At 51.1% G+C, this 22,104-nt stretch overlaps 1 protein-coding gene across 1 annotated transcript in view; it reads right to left on the bottom strand.

Moving 5' to 3' along the window:
- The window catches only part of LOC137315448 (NACHT, LRR and PYD domains-containing protein 3-like), a 75,714-nt gene extending 54,115 nt beyond the window's left edge, over positions 1 to 21,599 (bottom strand). The window contains exons 1-2 of the mRNA XM_067980125.1: positions 21,212 to 21,599; positions 14,056 to 14,222 (exon numbers count right to left, since the gene is read on the bottom strand). The gene's annotated coding sequence lies outside the window, so the exon portion shown is untranslated. The remainder of the gene's footprint in view (positions 1 to 14,055; positions 14,223 to 21,211) is intronic.
- Between the last annotated feature and the right edge of the window lie 505 nt (positions 21,600 to 22,104).

The following is a 22,104-nucleotide window of genomic DNA, read 5'->3' on the forward strand; positions in this document are numbered from 1 at the left end:
TAAGGGGCTCTCTCTCATTCTCCCTCTCCCCCCACCCATCACTGATGAAAGTAAGGGGCTCTGTCTCATTCTCCCTCTCCCCCTACCGATCACTGATTAATTTCAGGGGCTCTCTCTCATTCTCCCTCTCCCCCCTCCCCCCGCCCATCTCTGATTGAAGTAAGGGGCTCCCTCTCCCCTCTCCCCCCGCCCATCACTGATTGAAGTGAGGGGCTCTCTGTCATCCTCCCTCTCCCTCCGCCCATCGCTGATTAAAGTAAGGGGCTCCCTCTCATTCTCCCTCTCCCCCTCCCCACACCCATCACTGATTGAAGTCAGGGTCTCTCTCTCATTCTCCCTCTCCCCCTCCCCCCACCCATCACTGATTAAAGTAAGGGGCTCTCTCTCATTCTCCCTCTCCCCCCTCCACTCACCCATTCCTGATTAAAGTAAGGGGCTCTCTCTCATTCTCCCTCTCCCCCCTCCACTCACCCATTCCTGATTAAAGTAAGGGGCTCTCTCTCATTCTCCCTCCAACCCCCGCCCATCAATGATTAAATTAAGGGGCTCCCTCTCATTCTCCCTCTAACCCCCGCCCATCACTGATTGAAGTCAGGGTCTCTCTCTCATTCTCCCTCTCCCTCTCCCCCCACCCATCACTGACGAAAGTAAGGGGCTCTCTCTCAATCTCCCTCTCCCTCTACCCCCACCCATCACTGATTAAAGTAAGGGGCTCTCTCCCTCATTCTCCCTCTAACTCTCCCCCCACCCATCACTGATTAAAGTAAGAGGCTCTCTCTCATTCTCCCTCTCCCCTACCCCCACCCATCACTGATTAAAGTAAGGGGCTCTCTCTCATTCTCCCTCTCCCCCTCCACCCACCCATCACTGATTAAAGTAAGGGGCTTTCTCTCATTCTCCCTCTACCCCCTCCCCCTCCCCCCGCCCATCACTGATTAAATAAGGGGCTCTCTCTCATTCTCGCTCTCCACCCTCCCACCACCCATCACTGATTAAAGTAAGGGGCTCTCTCTCATTCTCCCTCTCCCTCTCCCCCCACCCATCACTGATTAAAGTAAGGGGCTCTCTCTCATTCTCCCTCTCCCCCCACCCATCACTGATTAAAGTAAGGGGCTCTCTCTCATTCTCGCTCTCCCCCTCCCCCCACCCATCAGTGATTAAAGTAAGGGGCTTTCTCTCATTCTCCCTCTCCCCCCTCCCATCATTGATTAAAGTAAGGGGCTCTCTCTCATTCTCCCTCTCCCTCTCCCCCCGCCAATCAATGATTAAAGTTAGGGGCTCTCTCTCATTCTCCCTCTCCCCCTCCCTCCACCCATCACTGATTAAAGGAAGGGGCTCTCTCTCATTCAATCTCCCCCCTCCCCCCACCCATCACTGATTAAAGTCAGGGGCTCTCTCTCATTCTCCCTCTCCCCCTCCCGACTCCCATCACTGATTAAAGTAAGGGGCTCTCTCCCATTCTCCCTCTCACCACTCCCCCATCACTGATTAAAGTTGAGGGCTCTCTCTCATTCTCCCTCTCCCCCCTCCCCCACACATCACTTATTAAAGTTAGTGGCTCTCTCTCATTCTCCCTCTCACCCCTCCCCCATCACTGATTAAAGTGAGGGGCTCTCTCTCATTCTCCCTCTCCCCCTCCCCCCGCCAATCACTGATGAAAGTTCAGGGCTCGCTCTCATACTCCCTCTGCCCCCTCCCCCACCCATCACTGATGAAAGTAAGGGTCTCTCTCTCATTCTCCATCCACAACTCCCCCCACACATCACTGATTAAAGTAAGGGGCTCTCTCTCATTCTCCCTCTCCACTCTCCCCCCACCCATCACTGATTAAAGTGAGGGGCTCCCTCTCATTCTCCCTCTCACCCTCCCCCCACCCATCACTGATTAAAGTAAGGGGCTCTCTCGCATTCTCCCACTCCCTCTCCCCCCACCCATCACTGATTAAGGGAAGGGGCTCTCTCTCATTCTCCCTCTCACCCTTCCCCCATCACTGATTAAAGTGAGGGGCTCTCTCTCATTCTCCCTCTCCCTCTCCACCCACCCATCACTGATTAAATTAAGGGGCTCGCTCTCATTCTCCCTCTCCCCCCACCCATCACTGATTAAAGGAAGGTGCTCTCGCTCATTGTCCTCCCGCTCCCTCTCCCCCCAACCATCACTGATTAAAGTAAGGGGCTCTCTCGCATTCTCCCTCTCCCTCTCCCCCCATCCATCACTGATTAAGGTAAGGGGCTCTCTCATTCTCCCTCTCCCCCTCCCCCCAAACATCACTGATTAAAGTGAGGGGCTCTCTCTCATTCGCCCTCTACCCCTCACTCCACCGAACACTGATTAAAGTAAGGGGCTCTCACTCATTCTCCCTCTCCCTCTCCCTCCACCCATCACTGATTAAAGTAAGGGGCTCTCACTCATTCTCCCTCTCCCTCCACCCATCACTGATTAAAGTAATGGTGTCTCTCTCATTCTCCCTCTCCCCCTCCCCCCGCCCATCACTGATTCAAGTCAGTGGCTCTCTCTCATTCTCCCGCTCCCCCCTCCATCACTGATTAAAGTAAGGGGCTCTCTCTCATTCTCCCTCTCCCCCTCCCCCCACCCATCACTGATTAATGTCAGGGGCTCTCTCATTCTCCCTCTAACCCCTCCCCCACTCATCAATGATTGAAGTGAGTGGCTCTCTCCCATTCTCCCTCCCCCCTCCCGCCACCCATCACTGATTGAAGTAAGTGGCTCTCTCTCATTCTCCCCCTCCCCCCACCCATCACTGATTAATGTCAGGGGCTCTCTCTCATTCTCCAACTCCCCCCATAGATTTTGTCCCTATTGGATCAAACCCGATTGACAAGTCCGTCCCCCTGTCATCCCCAACTGACTCCTCCCCCGGGGCCCTTCCGGGGCAGGGTCTGCGCACTGCACACTCGGGACAAATGAACGCCTCCCCCACAGGCACCGCCCTCTCTCATTTGATTGACCGACCACAGAAAGGGTCACGTGTCTCCAGATTTTTAAACCCTTTCGGCCGTTTCACCGACTCAGCGCGGGCCCGGATGCAGCGCGCTTGTGTGATGTCAGCAATCCGGCGGGGTCGCGACCTGACTGATGGAAGAATCCAGGGGACTGGAGACGATCAACTGGTCCCTATCCTCCGCCATCATCTCAATCCACCGCCATCATCTCAATCCACCGCCATCCTCCCCCTGGAGAGGATCAACCGGTCCCTATCCACCGCCATCATCTCAATCCACTGCCATCCTCCCCCTGGAGAAGATCAACCGGTCCCCATCCACCGCCATCATCTCAATCCACCGCCATCCTGCCCCTGGAGAAGATCAACCGGTCCCCATCCACAGCCATCATCTCAGTCCACCGCCATCCTCCCCCTGGAGAAGATCAACCGGTCGCCATCCACCGCCATCATCTCAATCCACCGCCATCCTCCCCCTGGAGAGGATCAACCGGTCCCCATTCACCGCCATCATCTCAATCCACCGCCATCCTCCCCCTGGAGACGATCAACCGGTCCCCATCCACCGCCATCATCTCAATCCACCGCCATCCTCCCCCTGGAGAGGATCAACCGGTACCCATCCACCGCCATCATCTCAATCCACCGCCATTCTCCCCCTGGAGAAGATCAACCGGTCCCCATCCACCGCTATCATCTCAATCCACCGCCATCATCTCAATCCACCGCCATCCTCCCCCTGGCGGGAGTGTGAATCAGACGGTTAATCAGACTCATCCATCCCTTTCTCACCTCCAGACTCCACTATTCCAATACTCTCCTGCCCGTCCTCCCATCTTCCACCCTCCATAAACATCCTAAACTCTGCTGCCCATGTCAGAACTCGCACAAAGTCCCGTTCACCCATCACCCGCTTTGCTCACTGACCTACATTGGCTCACGGTCTGGGAACGCCTCCATTTTAAAATTCTCATCCTGGTTTTGAAATCCGTGCACGACCCTCCCCCCTCCCCATCTCTGTAACCTCCTCCAGCCCTACAACCCTCCGCGATCTATGCGCTCCTACAAATCTCGCCTCTTGCCGATCCCCCCATTTCCATTGCTTCACCACTGGCGGCCGTGCCTTCAGCTGCCTGGACCCCAAGCTCTGGAATTTCCTCGCTAAACCTCTGCGCCTCTCTCTCCTCCTTCAAGACGCTCCTTAAAATCTACCTCATTGATTGATCGAGCTCTCGACGGGCTCTAACCAGAGCTATGGAAAGATGTAACATAACTTCCTCCACTTCATATTCCAGCCCTTGAGATAAAGGCCAACATTACATTAGTCTTTTTGATCACTTCGTGGACCTGCCCACTGGGTTTTAGAGATTTGTGTACTTGGACCCCTAAATTTCTCTGCTCATCCACAGTTCCCACACTCTTCCCATTCAGAAAATATTCCGATTTGTCTTTTTCTGATCCAAAGTGGATGACCTCACACTTGCCCACATTAAACACCATCTCCCACAGTTTTCCTCACTCACTTAGTCTGTCTGTGTCCCTGGTTTCCAGTTTCCCCAATAGAGTCAGATTCTGTTTTCAGTACAAAGTAACAGGGAATCAAATCTACCCTTTTATTAGGTGTGTTGAGGTGATAGGAAGTTGAAGTACAGATCGGTTACGATTTAATAGAATGGCGGGAAAGGATCGAGGGGATGAATGGCCTCCTCCTTTTCCTGTGTAACAACCTCGAGGAGCTGAACGGACTCCCCCTGTTCCGGTGTAACCGGCTCGAGGGGTTGAATGGCCTCCTCCTGTTCCAGTATAACAGGCTCGAGGGGCTGAATGGCCTCCTCCTGTTCCTGTGTAACAGGCTCGAGGGGCCGGATGGCCTCCTCCTGTTCCTGTGTAACAGGCTCGAGGGGCTGAACGGCCTCCTCCTGTTCCTATATAATGTCATTGGGTTTGGAGTGAAACACACGGGTAATGATACAGTATCAAACACTTTGGGGAAGGCACTGGGTCACCACACAATGGCAGGGTACCGTGTAAGAGACACAGTGAGAAAGGATGTGTGCGTATATCAGTGAGTGAGAGTGAGAGAGAGGATGCCTCTCTCTATCAGTGAATGAGTGAGTGTGAGCGAGGGTGCCTCTGTATATCAGTGAATGAGTGAGTGTGTGTGAGAGAGAGGATGCCTCTGTATATCAGTGAGTGACTCGGAGTGAGTGTGTGAGAGAGGATGCCTCTGTATATCAGTGAGTGACTCTGAGTGAACGTGTGTGAGAGAGACGATGCCTCTGTATATCAGTGAGTGACTCTGAGTGAACGTGTGTGAGAGAGAGGATGCCTCTGTATATCAGTGAGTGACTCTGAGTGAACGTGTGTGAGAGAGACGATGCCTCTGTATATCAGTGAGTGACTGAGTATCTGTGTGTATTTTGTGTGCAGGGGACAAGCGGCAGGATGATGAAACCCCACCTTGAACCATCAACAACTTCTAAAACCCGACACAGACTGGGACTGAACAAGTTAAATTCCCAGAAGACACGTGTCCATATCACTGGTTGGATCAGACACTGCAAGTGGCGTCTCGGGGCAAAGTATCAGAAACCTCTTCCTCATATCGACCCATTCAGCAGAGGGGGGCGATGCAACAGATCGACTTCACCCCCCAGTCTCCAGGTTACAAACCTCAGTCAGCAGAGGGGGGAGATGCAACAGATCTACTTTACCCCCCAGTCTCCAGGTTCAAGCCTCAGTCAGCAGAGGGGGGCGATGCAACAAATCTACTTTACCCCCCAGTCTCCAGGTTACAAACCGTTGTCAGCAGAGGGGGGCGATACAACAGATCTACTTTACCCCCCAGTCTCCAGGTTACAAACCTCAGTCAGCAGAGGAGGGCGATGCAGCAGATCTACTTTACCCCCCAGTCTCCAGGTTACAAACCTCAGTCAGCAGAGGGGGGCGATGCAACAGATCTACTTTACCCCCCAGTCTCCAGGTTACAAACCACAGTCAGCAGAGTGGGGCGATGAAACAGATCTACTTTACCCCCCAGTCTTCAAGTTACAATCCTCAGTCAGCAGAGGGGGGAGATGCAACAGATCTACTTTACCCCCCAGTCTCCAGGTTACTAACCTCAGTCAGCAGAGGGGGGCGATGCAACTGATCTACTTAAACTCCCAGTCTCCAGGTTACAAACCGCAGTCAGCAGAGGGGGGCGAAGCAACAGATCTACTTTACCCCCCCCCCCCATTCTCCAGGTTACAAACCGCTGTCAGCAGAGGAGGGCGATGCAACAGATCTACTTTATCCCCCAGTCTCCAGGTTCAAGCCTCAGTCAGCAGAGGGGGGCGATGCAACAAATCTACTTTACCCCCCAGTCGCCAGGTTACAAACCTCAGTCAGCAGAGGGGGGCGATGCAGCAAATCTACTTTACCCCCCAATCTCCAGGTTACAAGCCTCAGTCAGCAGAGGGGGGCGATGCAACAGAACTACTTTACCCCCCAGTCTCCAGGTTACAAACCACAGTCAGCAGAGTGGGGCGATGAAACAGATCTACTTTACCCCCCAGTCTCCAAGTTACAAACCTCAGTCAGCAGAGGGGGGAGATGCAACAGATCTACTTTACAGCCCCAGTCACCAGGTTACAAACCTCAGTCAGCAGAGATGGGCGATGCAACAGATCTACTTTACCCCCCAGTCTCCAGGTTACAAACCTCAGTCAGCAGAGGGGGGCGATGCAACAGATCTACTTTACCCCCCAGTCTCCAGGTTACAAACCTCAGTCAGCAGAGGGGGGCGATGCAGCAAATCTACTTTACCCCCCAATCTCCAGGTTACAAGCCTCAGTCAGCAGAGGGGGGCGATGCAACAGATCTACTTTACCCCCCAGTCTCCAGGTTACAAACCACAGTCAGCAGAGTGGGGCGATGAAACAGATCTATTTACCCCCCAGTCTCCAAGTTACAAACCTCAGTCAGCAGAGGGGGGAGATGCAACAGATCTACTTTACCCCCCATTCTCCAGGTTACAAACCGCTGTCAGCAGAGGGGGGAGATGCAACAGATCTACTTTACCCCCCAGTCTCCAGGTTATAAGCCTCAGTCAGCAGAGGGGGGCGATGCAACAGAACTACTTTACCCCCCAGTCTCCAAGTTACAAACCTCAGTCAGCAGAGGGGGGAGATGCAACAGATCTACTTTACCCCCCAGTCACCAGGTTACAAACCTCAGTCAGCAGAGGTGGGCGATGCAACAGATCTACTTTACCCCCCAGTCTCCAGGATACAAACCGCAGCCAGATGAGGCGGGCGATGCAACAGATCTACTTTACCCCCCAGTCTCCAGGTTACAAACCGCTGTCAGCAGAGGGGGGAGATGCAACAGATCAACTTTACCCCCCAGTCTCCAGGTTACAAGCCTCAGTCAGCAGAGGGGGGCGATGCAGCAGATCGACTTTACCCCCCAATCTCCAGGTTACAAGCCTCAGTCAGCAGAGGGGGGCGATGCAACAGATCTACTTTACCCCCCAGTCTCCAGGTTACAAACCACAGTCAGCAGAGTGGGGCGATGAAACAGATCTACTTTACCCCCCAGTCTCCAGGTTCCAAACCTCAGTCAGCAGAGGGGGGCGATGCAACTGATTTACTTAAACTCCCAGTCTCCAGGTTACAAACCGCAGTCAGCAGAGGGGGGAGATGCAACAGATCTACTTTACCCCCCAGTCTCCACGTTACAAACCGCTGTCAGCAGAGGAGGGCGATGCAACAGATCTACTTTACCCCCCAGTCTCCAGGTTCAAGCCTCAGTCAGCAGAGGGGGGCGATGCAACAAATCTACTTTACCCCCCCAGTCTCCAGGTTACAAATCGCAGTCAGCAGAGGGGGGCGATGCAACAGATCTACTTTACCCCCCAGTCTCCAGGTAACAAACCTCAGTCAGCAGAGGGGGGCGATGCAGCAAATCTACTTTACCCCCCAATCTCCAGGTTACTAACCTCAGTCAGCAGAGGGGGGCGATGCAACTGATCTACTTAAACTCCCAGTCTCCAGGTTACAAACCGCAGTCAGCAGAGGGGGGCGAAGCAACAGATCTACTTTACCCCCCCCCCCCCATTCTCCAGGTTACAAACCGCTGTCAGCAGAGGAGGGCGATGCAACAGATCTACTTTATCCCCCAGTCTCCAGGTTCAAGCCTCAGTCAGCAGAGGGGGGCGATGCAACAAATCTACTTTACCCCCCAGTCGCCAGGTTACAAACCTCAGTCAGCAGAGGGGGGCGATGCAGCAAATCTACTTTACCCCCCAATCTCCAGGTTACAAGCCTCAGTCAGCAGAGGGGGGCGATGCAACAGAACTACTTTACCCCCCAGTCTCCAGGTTACAAACCACAGTCAGCAGAGTGGGGCGATGAAACAGATCTACTTTACCCCCCAGTCTCCAAGTTACAAACCTCAGTCAGCAGAGGGGGGAGATGCAACAGATCTACTTTACAGCCCCAGTCACCAGGTTACAAACCTCAGTCAGCAGAGATGGGCGATGCAACAGATCTACTTTACCCCCCAGTCTCCAGGTTACAAACCTCAGTCAGCAGAGGGGGGCGATGCAACAGATCTACTTTACCCCCCAGTCTCCAGGTTACAAACCTCAGTCAGCAGAGGGGGGCGATGCAGCAAATCTACTTTACCCCCCAATCTCCAGGTTACAAGCCTCAGTCAGCAGAGGGGGGCGATGCAACAGATCTACTTTACCCCCCAGTCTCCAGGTTACAAACCACAGTCAGCAGAGTGGGGCGATGAAACAGATCTATTTACCCCCCAGTCTCCAAGTTACAAACCTCAGTCAGCAGAGGGGGGAGATGCAACAGATCTACTTTACCCCCCATTCTCCAGGTTACAAACCGCTGTCAGCAGAGGGGGGAGATGCAACAGATCTACTTTACCCCCCAGTCTCCAGGTTATAAGCCTCAGTCAGCAGAGGGGGGCGATGCAACAGAACTACTTTACCCCCCAGTCTCCAAGTTACAAACCTCAGTCAGCAGAGGGGGGAGATGCAACAGATCTACTTTACCCCCCAGTCACCAGGTTACAAACCTCAGTCAGCAGAGGTGGGCGATGCAACAGATCTACTTTACCCCCCAGTCTCCAGGATACAAACCGCAGCCAGATGAGGCGGGCGATGCAACAGATCTACTTTACCCCCCAGTCTCCAGGTTACAAACCGCTGTCAGCAGAGGGGGGAGATGCAACAGATCAACTTTACCCCCCAGTCTCCAGGTTACAAACCTCAGTCAGCAGAGGGGGGCGATGCAGCAGATCGACTTTACCCCCCAATCTCCAGGTTACAAGCCTCAGTCAGCAGAGGGGGGCGATGCAACAGATCTACTTTACCCCCCAGTCTCCAGGTTACAAACCACAGTCAGCAGAGTGGGGCGATGAAACAGATCTACTTTACCCCCCAGTCTCCAGGTTCCAAACCTCAGTCAGCAGAGGGGGGCGATGCAACTGATTTACTTAAACTCCCAGTCTCCAGGTTACAAACCGCAGTCAGCAGAGGGGGGAGATGCAACAGATCTACTTTACCCCCCAGTCTCCACGTTACAAACCGCTGTCAGCAGAGGAGGGCGATGCAACAGATCTACTTTACCCCCCAGTCTCCAGGTTCAAGCCTTAGTCAGCAGAGGGGGGCGATGCAACAAATCTACTTTACCCCCCCAGTCTCCAGGTTACAAATCGCAGTCAGCAGAGGGGGGCGATGCAACAGATCTACTTTACCCCCCAGTCTCCAGGTAACAAACCTCAGTCAGCAGAGGGGGGCGATGCAGCAAATCTACTTTACCCCCCAATCTCCAGGTTACAAGCCTCAGTCAGCAGAGGGGGGCGATGCAACAGATCTACTTTACCCCCCAGTCTCCAGGTTACAAACCGCTGTCAGCAGAGTGGGGCGATGCAACAGATCTACTTTACCCCCCAGTCACCAGGTTACAAACCTCAGTCAGCAGAGGTGGGCGATGCAACAGATCTACTTTACCCCCCATTCTCCAGGTTACAAACCGCTGTCAGCAGAGGGGGGAGATGCAACAGATCTACTTTACCCCCCAGTCTCCAGGTTACAAGCCTCAGTAAGCCTGGGGGGGCGATGCAACAGATCTACTTTACCCCCCAGTCTCCAGGTTACAAACCACAGTCAGCAGAGTGGGGCGATGAAACAGATCTACTTTACCCCCCAGTCTCCAAGTTACAAACCTCAGTCAGCAGAGGGGGGAGATGCAACAGATCTACTTTACCCCCCAGTCACCAGGTTACAAACCTCAGTCAGCAGAGGTGGGCGATGCAACAGATCTACTTTACCCCCCAGTCTCCAGGTTACAAGCCTCAGTCAGCAGAGGGGGGCGATGCAACAGATCTACTTTACCCCCCAGTCTCCAGGTTTCAAACCGCAGTCAGCAGAGTGGGGCGATGAAACAGATCTACTTTACCCCCCATTCTCCAGGTTACAAACCGCTGTCAGCAGAGGGGGGAGATGCAACAGATCTACTTTACCCCCCAGTCTCCAGGTTACAAGCATCAGTCAGCAGAGGGGGGCGATGCAACAGATCTACTTTACCCCCCCCCAGTCTCCAGGTTACAAGCCTCAGTCAGCAGAGGGGGGCGATGCAACAGATCTACTTTACCCCCCAGTCTCCAGGTTACAAACCGCAGTCAGCAGAGGCGGGCGATGCAACAGATCTACTTTACCCCCCAGTCTCCAGGTTACAAACCGCAGTCAGCAGAGGGGGGCGATGCAACAGATCTACTTTACCCCCCAGTCTCCAGGATACAAACCGCAGTCAGCAGAGGCGGGGCGATGCAACAGATCTCCTTTACCGCCCAGTCTCCAGGTTACAAACCTCAGTCAGCAGAGGGGGGCGATGCAACAGATCTACTTTACCCCAGTCTCCAGGTTACAAACCTGAGTCAGCAGAGGGGGGCGATGCAACAGATCTACTTTACACCCATTCTCCAGTTTACAAACCTCAGTCAGCAGAGGGGGGCGATGCAGCAGATCTACTTTACCCCCCACTCTCCAGTTTAAAACCTCAGTCAGCAGATGGGGGCGATGCAACTGATCTACTTTACACCCATTCTCCAGTTTATAAACCTCTGTCAGCAGAGGTGGGCGATGCAACAGATCTACTTTACCCCCCAGTCTCCAGGTTTCAAACCGCAGTCAGCAGAGGGGGGCGATGCAGCAGATCTACTTTACCCCCCATTCTCCAGGTTACAAACCGCTGTCAGCAGAGTGGGGAGATGCAACAGATCTACTTTACCCCCCAGTCTCCAGGTTACAAGCCTCAGTCAGCAGAGGGGGGCGATGCAACAGATCTACTTTAACCCCCAGTCTCCAGGTTACAAACCTCAGTCAGCAGAGGGGGGCGATGCAACAGATCTACTTTACCCCCCCAGTCTCCAGGTTACAAACCTGAGTCAGCAGAGGGGGGCGATGCAACAGATCTACTTTACACCCATTCTCCAGTTTACAAACCTCAGTCAGCAGAGGGGGGCGATGCAGCAGATCTACTTTACCCCCCACTCTCCAGTTTAAAACCTCAGTCAGCAGATGGGGGCGATGCAACTGATCTACTTTACACCCATTCTCCAGTTTATAAACCTCTGTCAGCAGAGGTGGGCGATGCAACAGATCTACTTTACCCCCCAGTCTCCAGGTTTCAAACCGCAGTCAGCAGAGGGGGGCGATGCAGCAGATCTACTTTACCCCCCATTCTCCAGGTTACAAACCGCTGTCAGCAGAGTGGGGAGATGCAACAGATCTACTTTACCCCCCAGTCTCCAGGTTACAAGCCTCAGTCAGCAGAGGGGGGCGATGCAACAGATCTACTTTACCCCCCAGTCTCCAGGTTACAAACCTCAGTCAGCAGAGGGGGGCGATGCAACAGATCTACTTTACCCCCCCAGTCTCCAGGTTACAAACCTCAGTCAGTTGAGTGGGGCGATGCAACAGATCTACTTTACCCCCCAGTCTCCAGGTTACAAACCGCAGTCAGCAGAGGGGGGCGATGCAACAGATCTACTTTACCCCCCAGTCTCCAGGATACGAACCGCAGTCAGCAGAGGCGGGCGATGCAACAGATCTACTTTACCCCCCAGTCTCCAGGTTACAAACCGCAGTCAGCAGAGGGGGGCGATGCAACAGATCTACTTTACCCCCCAGTCTCCAGGATACAAACCGCAGTCAGCAGAGGGGGGCGATGCAACAGATCTCCTTTACCGCCCAGTCTCCAGGTTACAAACCTCAGTCAGCAGAGGGGGGCGATGCAACAGATCTACTTTACCCCAGTCTCCAGGTTACAAACCTGAGTCAGCAGAGGGGGGCGATGCAACAGATCTACTTTACACCCATTCTCCAGTTTACAAACCTCAGTCAGCAGAGGGGGGCGATGCAGCAGATCTACTTTACCCCCCACTCTCCAGTTTACAAACCTCAGTCAGCAGAGGGGGGCGATGCAACTGATCTACTTTACACCCATTCTCCAGTTTACAAACCGTTGTCAGCAGAGACGGGCAATGCAACAGATCTCGTTTCCGTTCCTTGAGCTCGCTGGCAACTTACAGCTGCCAAATGGAAAAAAAGTGTTTTGAACTTTGTGTCGCTGCAATTATGCTTGTTTTTCAAAAACATATTTTCACCCCGCCATTTCTTAACAACGGTATTATTTATGATCGCTTTGTAATATGAAAGTTGCATGACACGCCAGACTTGTACATTAATCTCAAGGGCCTGTCTCTCAATGATATTTTGAAAACACGGTCCTCTATTTATACCTGTTAAGTTAGATTAAACATAATTATAAATCGATAAACGGATGGTTAGAAAAAGGCTTTTAAGATTAATATGTGTCGATAACCAGGGGACACAGATTTAAGATAATTGACAAAAGAAGCAGGCGGGGGGAGATGAAGAGATTTGCATTTTGATGTGGCCAGATATTATGATCTGGACTGGACTACCTGAACGGGTGGTGGAAGCAGATTCAATAGTAACTTGAAAAAGGAATTGGATAGAATAACGGAATGATTACAGCATCGAAGGAGACCATTCAGGCCATCGAGCCTGTGCCGGCTCTTAGTCAGAGCATTACATTTAATCCCATTCCCCCGCTCTTTCCACGTAGACCTGCAAATATTTTTCCCTTGCACAATTTATCCAATTCGCTTTTGAATCTGCTTCCACCATCCTGTCAGGCAGCGCATTCCAGATCATTAAACTCACTGCATTTGGTTATTTCGCCAAGCAACTTAAATGTGTGTCATCTGGTTCGTGACCCTTCCGCCAATGGGAACAGTTTCTCTTTATTTACTTAATCTAAATCGCCATGATTTTGAACACTTCTATCGAATCAAAGAGCACGGAAATGAATCTGGATTGTATCGGGACAAACATCGCTCTCAGTTTATTAAAAAGAACCCTCGGCAGAGGCTGGATCAGGTGATCACCCAGCACATTATTCTGACAACACACAAAATAATCAATTGGAAGAATTTTTACAATCCATTAAATAAGATTTGCGTATCATTTTATCACCAGTTTATATTTCAATGATAATCATTTAATTCAACTGCAAGTGTGAAATCCAGAAATAGATTTACTGATGGGAAATAATATTAAGCAAAACCCAGTATCCAGTTCAGAATTGTAAGATGGTTGATTTTGATGGATATGAAATATATTTGAATTCAGTAACACTGTCTGGCATTACATTAAAACACAGTATAATATCGATATTATGGAGACAAGAAAGGTGGGTTCTTTCCAAGTTGGTGCTGGGGGCGGGGAGACACTTTAAACCTGATGGGCTCCGCATCAGACTGGAGTCATCTCTTCGATCAAACCCCTTCACTCTAAAACACACACAAGATTCATTTGTGACTGTGTGATTTGAGACAGAAACTGATCTCACTTCACATTTCATTGCACTGCCTAATGCTGGATAATTGTACTCGGTGATTAGACTCTCCCAGTCTCATTCTCGCCATTTCCCCCTTTACCTTGTAACCTTTGTGGACTGTCTACAGGACCAGTGTTCATTTGAGGAAATGACACTTTCTCTTACCTTTCTCCCCAGTCGATCTGCGGAAGCTCTTTGAATCGGAAGGGTTCTCTCTGGTTGCTGCTCTCACAATCCTGTGCTGATTCACCTGCTGTTGTTCCTCAGTCTACAATCCCTGTTTACTTCCAGCTGTGGACTTTTCTCAATCACTTCGTCATTCACCGGCAGATCTAATAATGGCAGGGCAGAAAATGAGACCAATCGTGACGGTGTGAAGGAGAATCTAATCTGCACTTTCCCTCGCTGCAGAAATGAATGCCGCTCATTGAGTCCGCCACTTCCATTGGTTCAAAACAAATGATTGATAACCCCACCGCCAATCAGTGCCTGGTCCCACACACAGCCCCACGCCCGCTTGTTATGAACCAATAGAATAGAACCTCCCTTCCGATCAGCACTGTGGGAGAACCTTCACCACACAGACTGCAGCGGTTGAAGAAGGCGGCTCACCACCACCTTCTCAAGGGCAATTAGGGCTGGGCAATAAATGCTGGCCTCGCCAGCGATGCCCACATCCCATGAACGAATAAAAAAATAATAGAACGGGCGGAAGTCACTCGCCTATGCGAATCTCTGTAGGAGTTTTTTGAGGATGTCACGAGCAGGGTAGATAAAGGGGAACTAGCGGATGTTGCTTATTTCGATTTTCAAAAGGCAGTCAATAAATTGCCACACAATAGTTTGTTACACAAGAGAAGGGCTCATTGGGTTGGGCTAATATTGAGGATTGAGAATTGGTTCACGAACAGAAAACAGAGAGTCGGGATAAACGAGTCATTTTCAGGTTGGCAGGCTGTAACCAGTGGAGTGCCACAAGGATCAGTGCTGGGGCCTCAGCTATTTACAATCTATATTAATGACTTAGATGAAGGCACCGAGTGCTGTGTATCCAAGTTTGCTGACGATACAAAGCTAGGTGGGAAAGTAAGCAATGAGGATGACACAAAGAGTCTGCAAAGTGATATAGACAGCTTCAGTGAGTGGGCAAAAATATGGCAGATAGAGTATAATGTGGGGAAATGTGAGGTTATTCACTTTTGTCCGAAGCAAAGAAAAACAGAATATTTTTTAAATGGTGAGAAACTGTTACATTTTAGCGTTCAGAGGTGTCCTCGTACAAGAAACAAAGAAAGTTAACATGCAGGTACAGCAAACAATCATGAAGGCAAATAGCATTTTGGCCTTTATTGCAAGGGGGTTGGAGTTCAAGAGTAAGGAATTCTTCCGAGAATTGTATCGGGCTTTGATGAGACCTCACCTGGAGTACTGTGTACACTTTTGGTCTCTTTATCTATGGAAGGATATACTTGTCTTACAGGCAGTGCAAGATGGGTTCACTGGATTGATTCCTGGGATGAGAGGGTTGTCCTATGAGGAGAGATTGAGTAGAATGGGCCGATACTCTCTGGAGTTTAGAAGAATGAGAGGTGATATTATTGAATCATATAAGATTCTGAGGGGTTTTGACAGGGTCGATGCTGAGAGGTTGTTTCCCCTGGCTGGATAGTCTAGAACAAGGGGGCATAGTCTCAGGATACGGGGTCAGACTTTTAGGAATAAGATGAGGAGAAATTTCTTCATTCATAGGGTTGTGAACCTTTGGATTTCTTTTTCCCCGGGGGGCTGTGGATGGTCAATCGTTGAGTATATTCAAGGCTGAGATTGAGAGATTTTTGGACTGTAATTGACTCAAGGGATATGGGGATCAGACGGGAAAGTGGAGTTGAGGTTGAAGATCAGCCATGATCTTATTGAATGGCGGAGCAGGATCGAGGGGCCGGATGGCCCAGCCCTGCTCCTATTTTGTATGTTCTTATGAGGTGACCCAGGGGATGGACGGGGCGGTGATACCAGGCAGTGAGACCGGGCGGAGAGTGCGGGAGTGCAGCTCCTCACTGACTGAAGCCCGGGGTTCAGGGAGGGGGAGATTTATCTGAGCCACAAGAACACTCCCTGGAGCTGCCACACGTTCCCGGGCCCAGAGAGAGGGACAACACAGTCACTCACATGACCCTCCGTGCACCCTCATTCACGTGCCTCTCCCTCCACAGTCACCCACATCCCTATCCCTCCACCGTCTCTCACATCCTCCACCCTCCACCCTCACACACATCCCCCTCCCTCCACACTCACACACACCACCTCCCTCCACCCTCACACACATCCCCTCCCTCCACCCTCGCACACATCCCCGCCCTGCACCCTCACCCTGAACCACATCCCCATCCCTCCACCCTGTTTCACATCTCCTCCCTCCACTCTCACTCACCTCACCCTCCCACAACACTCATTCACATCCCACTCCTTCCACACTCACTCACATCCACTTCCATCCACCCTCACACACATCCCCCTCACTCCACCCTCAAGCACATGCCCCTCTCTCCACTCTTACTCAGATCACCCTCCCTCAACACGCATTCATATCCCTATCCCTAGATCCTCTTTCACATCCCCCTCACCCCACTCTCACTCACATCCAGTTCCGTCCAGCCTCACTCACATACGACTCCCTCCACCCTCACACACATCCTGCTCCCTCCACCCTGACTCATAACACCCTCCCTCCACTCTCACTCACACATCCCCCTCCCTCCACCATAACACACAATCCCCTCCCTCCATTCACACTCACACATCCACTTCCTTCCAGCCTCATTCACATTGGTCCCATCAACCTTACTCACAATCCCCTCCCTCCACTCTCACTCACACTTCCGCCTCCCTCCAGCCTCACTCACAACCCCGTGCTTCCACCATCACATACAAACTCCTCCATCTACACTCACTCACATCGTTCCTATCAACCTCATTCACATCCGCCTCCTTCCCTTCTCACTCAAATTCACCTCCCTCTACCCTCACTCATATTCCCCTCCCTCCACGCTCAATCATACATCCTCCTGTCTCCACCCTCACTCACATTCCCTTCCCTCCCTTCTCACTCACATCACCGTTACTGCACCCTCATGAACATCCCCCTCCCTCCACCCTGACTCACATTTCCCCCTCACTTCACAGGCACTCACACATTTCCCTCCCTACGCCACCCCCCACACACAACCCCCTTCCACAACACTCACTCACATATCCACCTCCCTCCACCCTCATTCACATCTCCATGCCTCCATCCTAACTCATATAACCACTCCCACTACCCTCACTCACACAACCCCCTCCCTCCACACTCACTCAGACATCACCATCACTCCACGCTCACTCACACATTCCCCTCCCTTCACTGTAACTCACACATCCCACTCTGTCCACTCTTATTCACATACTCCTCCCTCCACCCTAATTCACACATCCCACTCTGTCCACTCTTATTCACATACTCCTCCCTCCACCCTAACTCACACATCCCACTCCCTCCACCCTTATTCACATACTCCTCCCTCCACCCTAACTCACACATCCCACTCCCTCCACCCTTATTCACATACTCCTCCCTCCACCCTAATTCACATATCCCACTCCGTCCACCCTTATTCACATACTCCTCCCTCCACTCTAACTCACACAGCCCACCCTCACCCACATCCACCTCCCTCTACCCTCACATATACTTCCCCGTCCCTCCTCCATCAATCACATATTCACCTCGCTCCACCCTCACTCACGTCATCCTCTCTCCAACCTCACTCACACATCTCCTCCCTCCACACTCACTCATATCCCCTCACAGTCATTCACATTCCACTCCCTCCACCCTAACTCACACATCCCTCTCCTTCCACCCTCACTCACACATCCCCCTCACTCCACGCTCACTCACACATCAAATTCCCTCCACCCTAATTCACACACCCCACACCCTCCATCCTCATTCACATTCTCTGCCCTCCTCCCTAACTGAAACATCCCACCCTCAGTCAGACCCCACCATCCACCCTCACTCACATCGCCGCCCTCCAACCTCACTCCCATTGACCTACCACCAACCTCGCTCACATCGCCCTCCATTCACCCTCACTGACACATCCCCATCCACCCTCACTCATAAATCCCATCCCTCCACCCTTATACAATCATCCCACTAACTGCACACTCAAACACACACCATTCCTCCAACCTTATTCACTCATTCCCCGCCCTCCACCCTCACTCACACATCCTCCTTTCTCTACCATCATTCACTCCTAACCCTCCCTCCATCCTCACTCACAAATCCTCCTCCCACCACTCATCCATCCTGAGTCAATCACACATCCACCTCCCTCCAAACTCACTCACACATCCTCTGCCTCCGCCCGCAATCGCATCCCGTCACCTCACCCTCACTCACGCACGGCCCACCCTCCACCATCACTCACACATCCATCTCCTTCCACTGTCACTCACACATCCCCCTCCCACCATCCTCACTCACACATCCCACTCCCTCCCCCTCACGCGCAACCCCTTCCCTCCATACTCACTCACATCCCCTCCCTCCACCCTCATTCACATCCCTCTATATCCATGTTCACTCACTCATCATCCCTCTAACCTCAATCACACATCCCACGTCGTCGACCCTCACACACATCCTGCTCCCTCCACTCTCACTCATACATCCACATCACTCCACCCTCACTCAGACAGCCCCCTCTCTCCACTGTCATTCACACATCACAATTCCTCTACCCTAATTCACATCCTCTTCCCTCCACCCACAATAACGCATCCACCACCCTGCACCCTCACTCACACGTCCCTTCCTCCACCCTCACTCACATGGCCCTCCCTCCACTCTCATTCACATCCCTCTACCTCCACCGTCACTCACACACCCCACTCCGTCCACCCTCATTCACATTCCTCTCCATTCACCCTCATTCAAACATCCTCCTCCCTCCACCCTCACTCAAAACCCACACCCCCAACCTCACTTACATCGCCCTACCTCTATCCTCACTCACATCACCATCCCTCCACCTTCACTCACACATCACCCTCACTCCACATTCACTCAAACATACCCCTCACACCACCCCCACTCACACTTTCATCTCGCTCCACCGTCACTCACACATCACCCTGCCTCCACTGTCACTCACATCCCCCTCCCTTCACCCTCGAACACTCATACTCCACACTCCACCCTCACTTACACATCCTCCACACTCCACCATCAGTCATACATCCTCTTCGCAATACACTCACTCACATCCCCTCCCTCCAAACTCACTCACAACCCCTTCCATCCAGCCTCACACACATCCACCCTTCTACCCTCACTCATACCCTCTCCCACCACCCTCACTCAAACATCCTCTCACTCCACCCTCACTCCCATCGCCATACCTCCACCCTCATTCACATCCCCCAACCCCCACCCTCAATCACGCATCCACCTCCCTTCATCCTCATTCACACATTTCCCTGCCTCCACCCTCTCTCATACATCCCCCTCCTTCCACCGTCACTCACACATTCCACTCCCTCTACCCTCTCTCACATATCCCACTCCCTCCATCATCATTCACATCGTCCTCCCACCACAGTCACTTACACCCCCCTCCCTTCACCATCGCTCACATCCTCCACCCTCCACTCTCACTCATACTTCTCTCTCTGGGCCCGCCCCGGTTCAATCATGGCCTTTAAAAGGGAATTGGATAAATACTTGAAGGGAACAAAAATTGCAGGGCTCTGGGGATAGGGCAGGGGAGTGGGACTAGCTGGATTGCTCTTGCATAGATTCGGCGCATGGTCGACGGGTCGAATGGCCTCCCTCTGTGTTGCAACGATTCTATGACTTAGATGAAGGGGCCGAGTGTAATGTCTCCAATTTTGCTGACGATAAAAGGTAGGTGGGAAAGTAAGCTGTGAGGAGGACACAAAGAGTCTGCAAAGAGATATAGACAGGTTAAGTGAGTGGGCAAGAAGGTGGCAGATGGAGAAATGTGAGGTTATTCACTTTGGTCGGAAGAATAGAAAAACAGGATATTTTTTAAATCGTAAGAAACTATTGAACGTTGGAGTTCAGAGAAATTTGGGTGTCCCGTTTCATGGTCTGAATATATAGAGAAGAGTTTACACTGAATGTTTCATGGTCTTTCGGACATAAATTGGAACCAACACCTCTTGTACTGAGATCTGACAGATTGTTACCATGGCAGTAGAGGAAATCACTCATGGAAAATAACTGAAACGGAAATGACAAAAACCACCATCGTGTTTAGAGTTTAGTTAAGATGAAGATTAACCCTAAACATTCAGACACTTTTTCTAACCACGAAGCTGCTATTCCAATAAATATGTTTTTACACCACGAGACCTGATACTGGGAATTTACTGAATGTACCGTCAGTTCGAGCTCGACAGAACATTAAGCAGCACCGCATCGACAGAAGGATCAAACAGTCACATTATTAAAAACAGACCCCATCTGCTCTGAAAATCAGATTGTCATAAACCATCTAAACATGTAACTGTTAGCAGTGACCATTTAAATTACTGCCACAATACTGAATTCGATGGCAAAACATCTGATCGTCACATTCTTTATACATCTGGAATGTTACAAAGTTTGGATAAACAACATTTCTGGAAACTCCAGTTAGTGTTTAAAAGGGCTGAAAGACAGTGTCTATATTTTCTGCTTAAATCATTATTCGAATACGATTTACGTATCATTTTATCACCAGTTTATATGTAAACTATCATTTAATTCAACTGCAATTCTAAAATCCAGAAATAGATTTACTGATGGGAAATAACATTAAGTTAAATCCAGTATCCAGTTCAGAATTGTAAGATGATTGATTTTGATAGTTGGATATGAAATATATTTGAATTCGGTAACACTGACTGGTACTACATTAATACAGTGTAATATTGATATTATGGGGACCATAAAGGTGGGTTCATTCACAGTTGGTGCTGGGGGCGGGGAGACATTGTATATCTGCTCGGCACTGCCTCAGACTGGAGTCACCTCTTAGATCAAACCCCTTCACTCTAAAACACACACAAGATTCATTTGTGACTGTGTGCTTTGAAACAGAAACTGATCTCACTTCACGTTTCATTGCACGGCCTCATGCTGGATAATTGTACTCTGTGATCAGACTCTCCCAGTCTCATTCTCACCATTTCCCCATTAGCTTGTAACCTTTGTGGACTGTCCACAGGACCAGTGTTTATCTGAGTAAATGGGACTTTCTCTTACCTTTCTCCCCAGTCGATCGATGGAAGCTCTTTGAATCGGAAGGATTCTCTCTGGTTGCTGATCTCACAATCCTGTGCTGATTCCCCTGCTGTTGTTCCTCAGTCTACAATCCCTGTTTAATTCCAGCTGTGGGCTTTTCCCAATCACTCCGTCATTCACCGGGAGATCGAATTATGGCAGGGCAGAAAATGAGACCAATATTGACGGTGTGAAGGAGAATCGAATCGACACTTTCACTCGCTGCAGAAATGATTGCCGCTCATTGAGTCCGCCCCTTCCATTGGTTCAAAACAAGTGATTGATAGCCCACCCGCCAATCAGGGCCTGGTCCCACACACAGCCCCACGCCCGCTTGTTATGAACCAATAGAATAGAAACTCCCTTCCGATCAGCACTGTGGGAGAACCTTCACCACACTGACTGCAGCGGTTGAAGAAGGTGGCTCACCACCACCTTCTCAAGGGCAATTAGGGCTGGGCAATAAATGCCGGCCTCGCCAGCGACGACGACATCCCATGAACGAATAAAAAATAATAGAAAGGGCGGAATCACTCGCCTCGGTGAATTTCTATTGGAGTTTTTTGAGGATGTCACGAGCAGGGTCGATAAAGGGGAACCAGTGGATATTGTATTTTTAAATTTTCAAACGGCATTCAATAAGTTGCCACACAAAAGTGTGTTATGCAAGGTAAGGGCTCATTGGGTTGGGGGTAATATTGAGGATGGAGCATTGGTAAACGGACAGAAAACGGAGAGTCGGGATAAACGGGTCATTTTCAGGTTGGCAGGCTGTACCTCGTGGAGTGCCACATGGATCAGTGCTGGGGCCTCAGCTATTTACACTATATGTTAATGACTTAAATGAAAGCACTGAGTGTTAGGTATCCAAGTTT

This window comes from Heptranchias perlo, unplaced genomic scaffold, assembly GCF_035084215.1.
Source record: "Heptranchias perlo isolate sHepPer1 unplaced genomic scaffold, sHepPer1.hap1 HAP1_SCAFFOLD_55, whole genome shotgun sequence".
NCBI lineage: Eukaryota > Metazoa > Chordata > Chondrichthyes > Hexanchiformes > Hexanchidae > Heptranchias > Heptranchias perlo.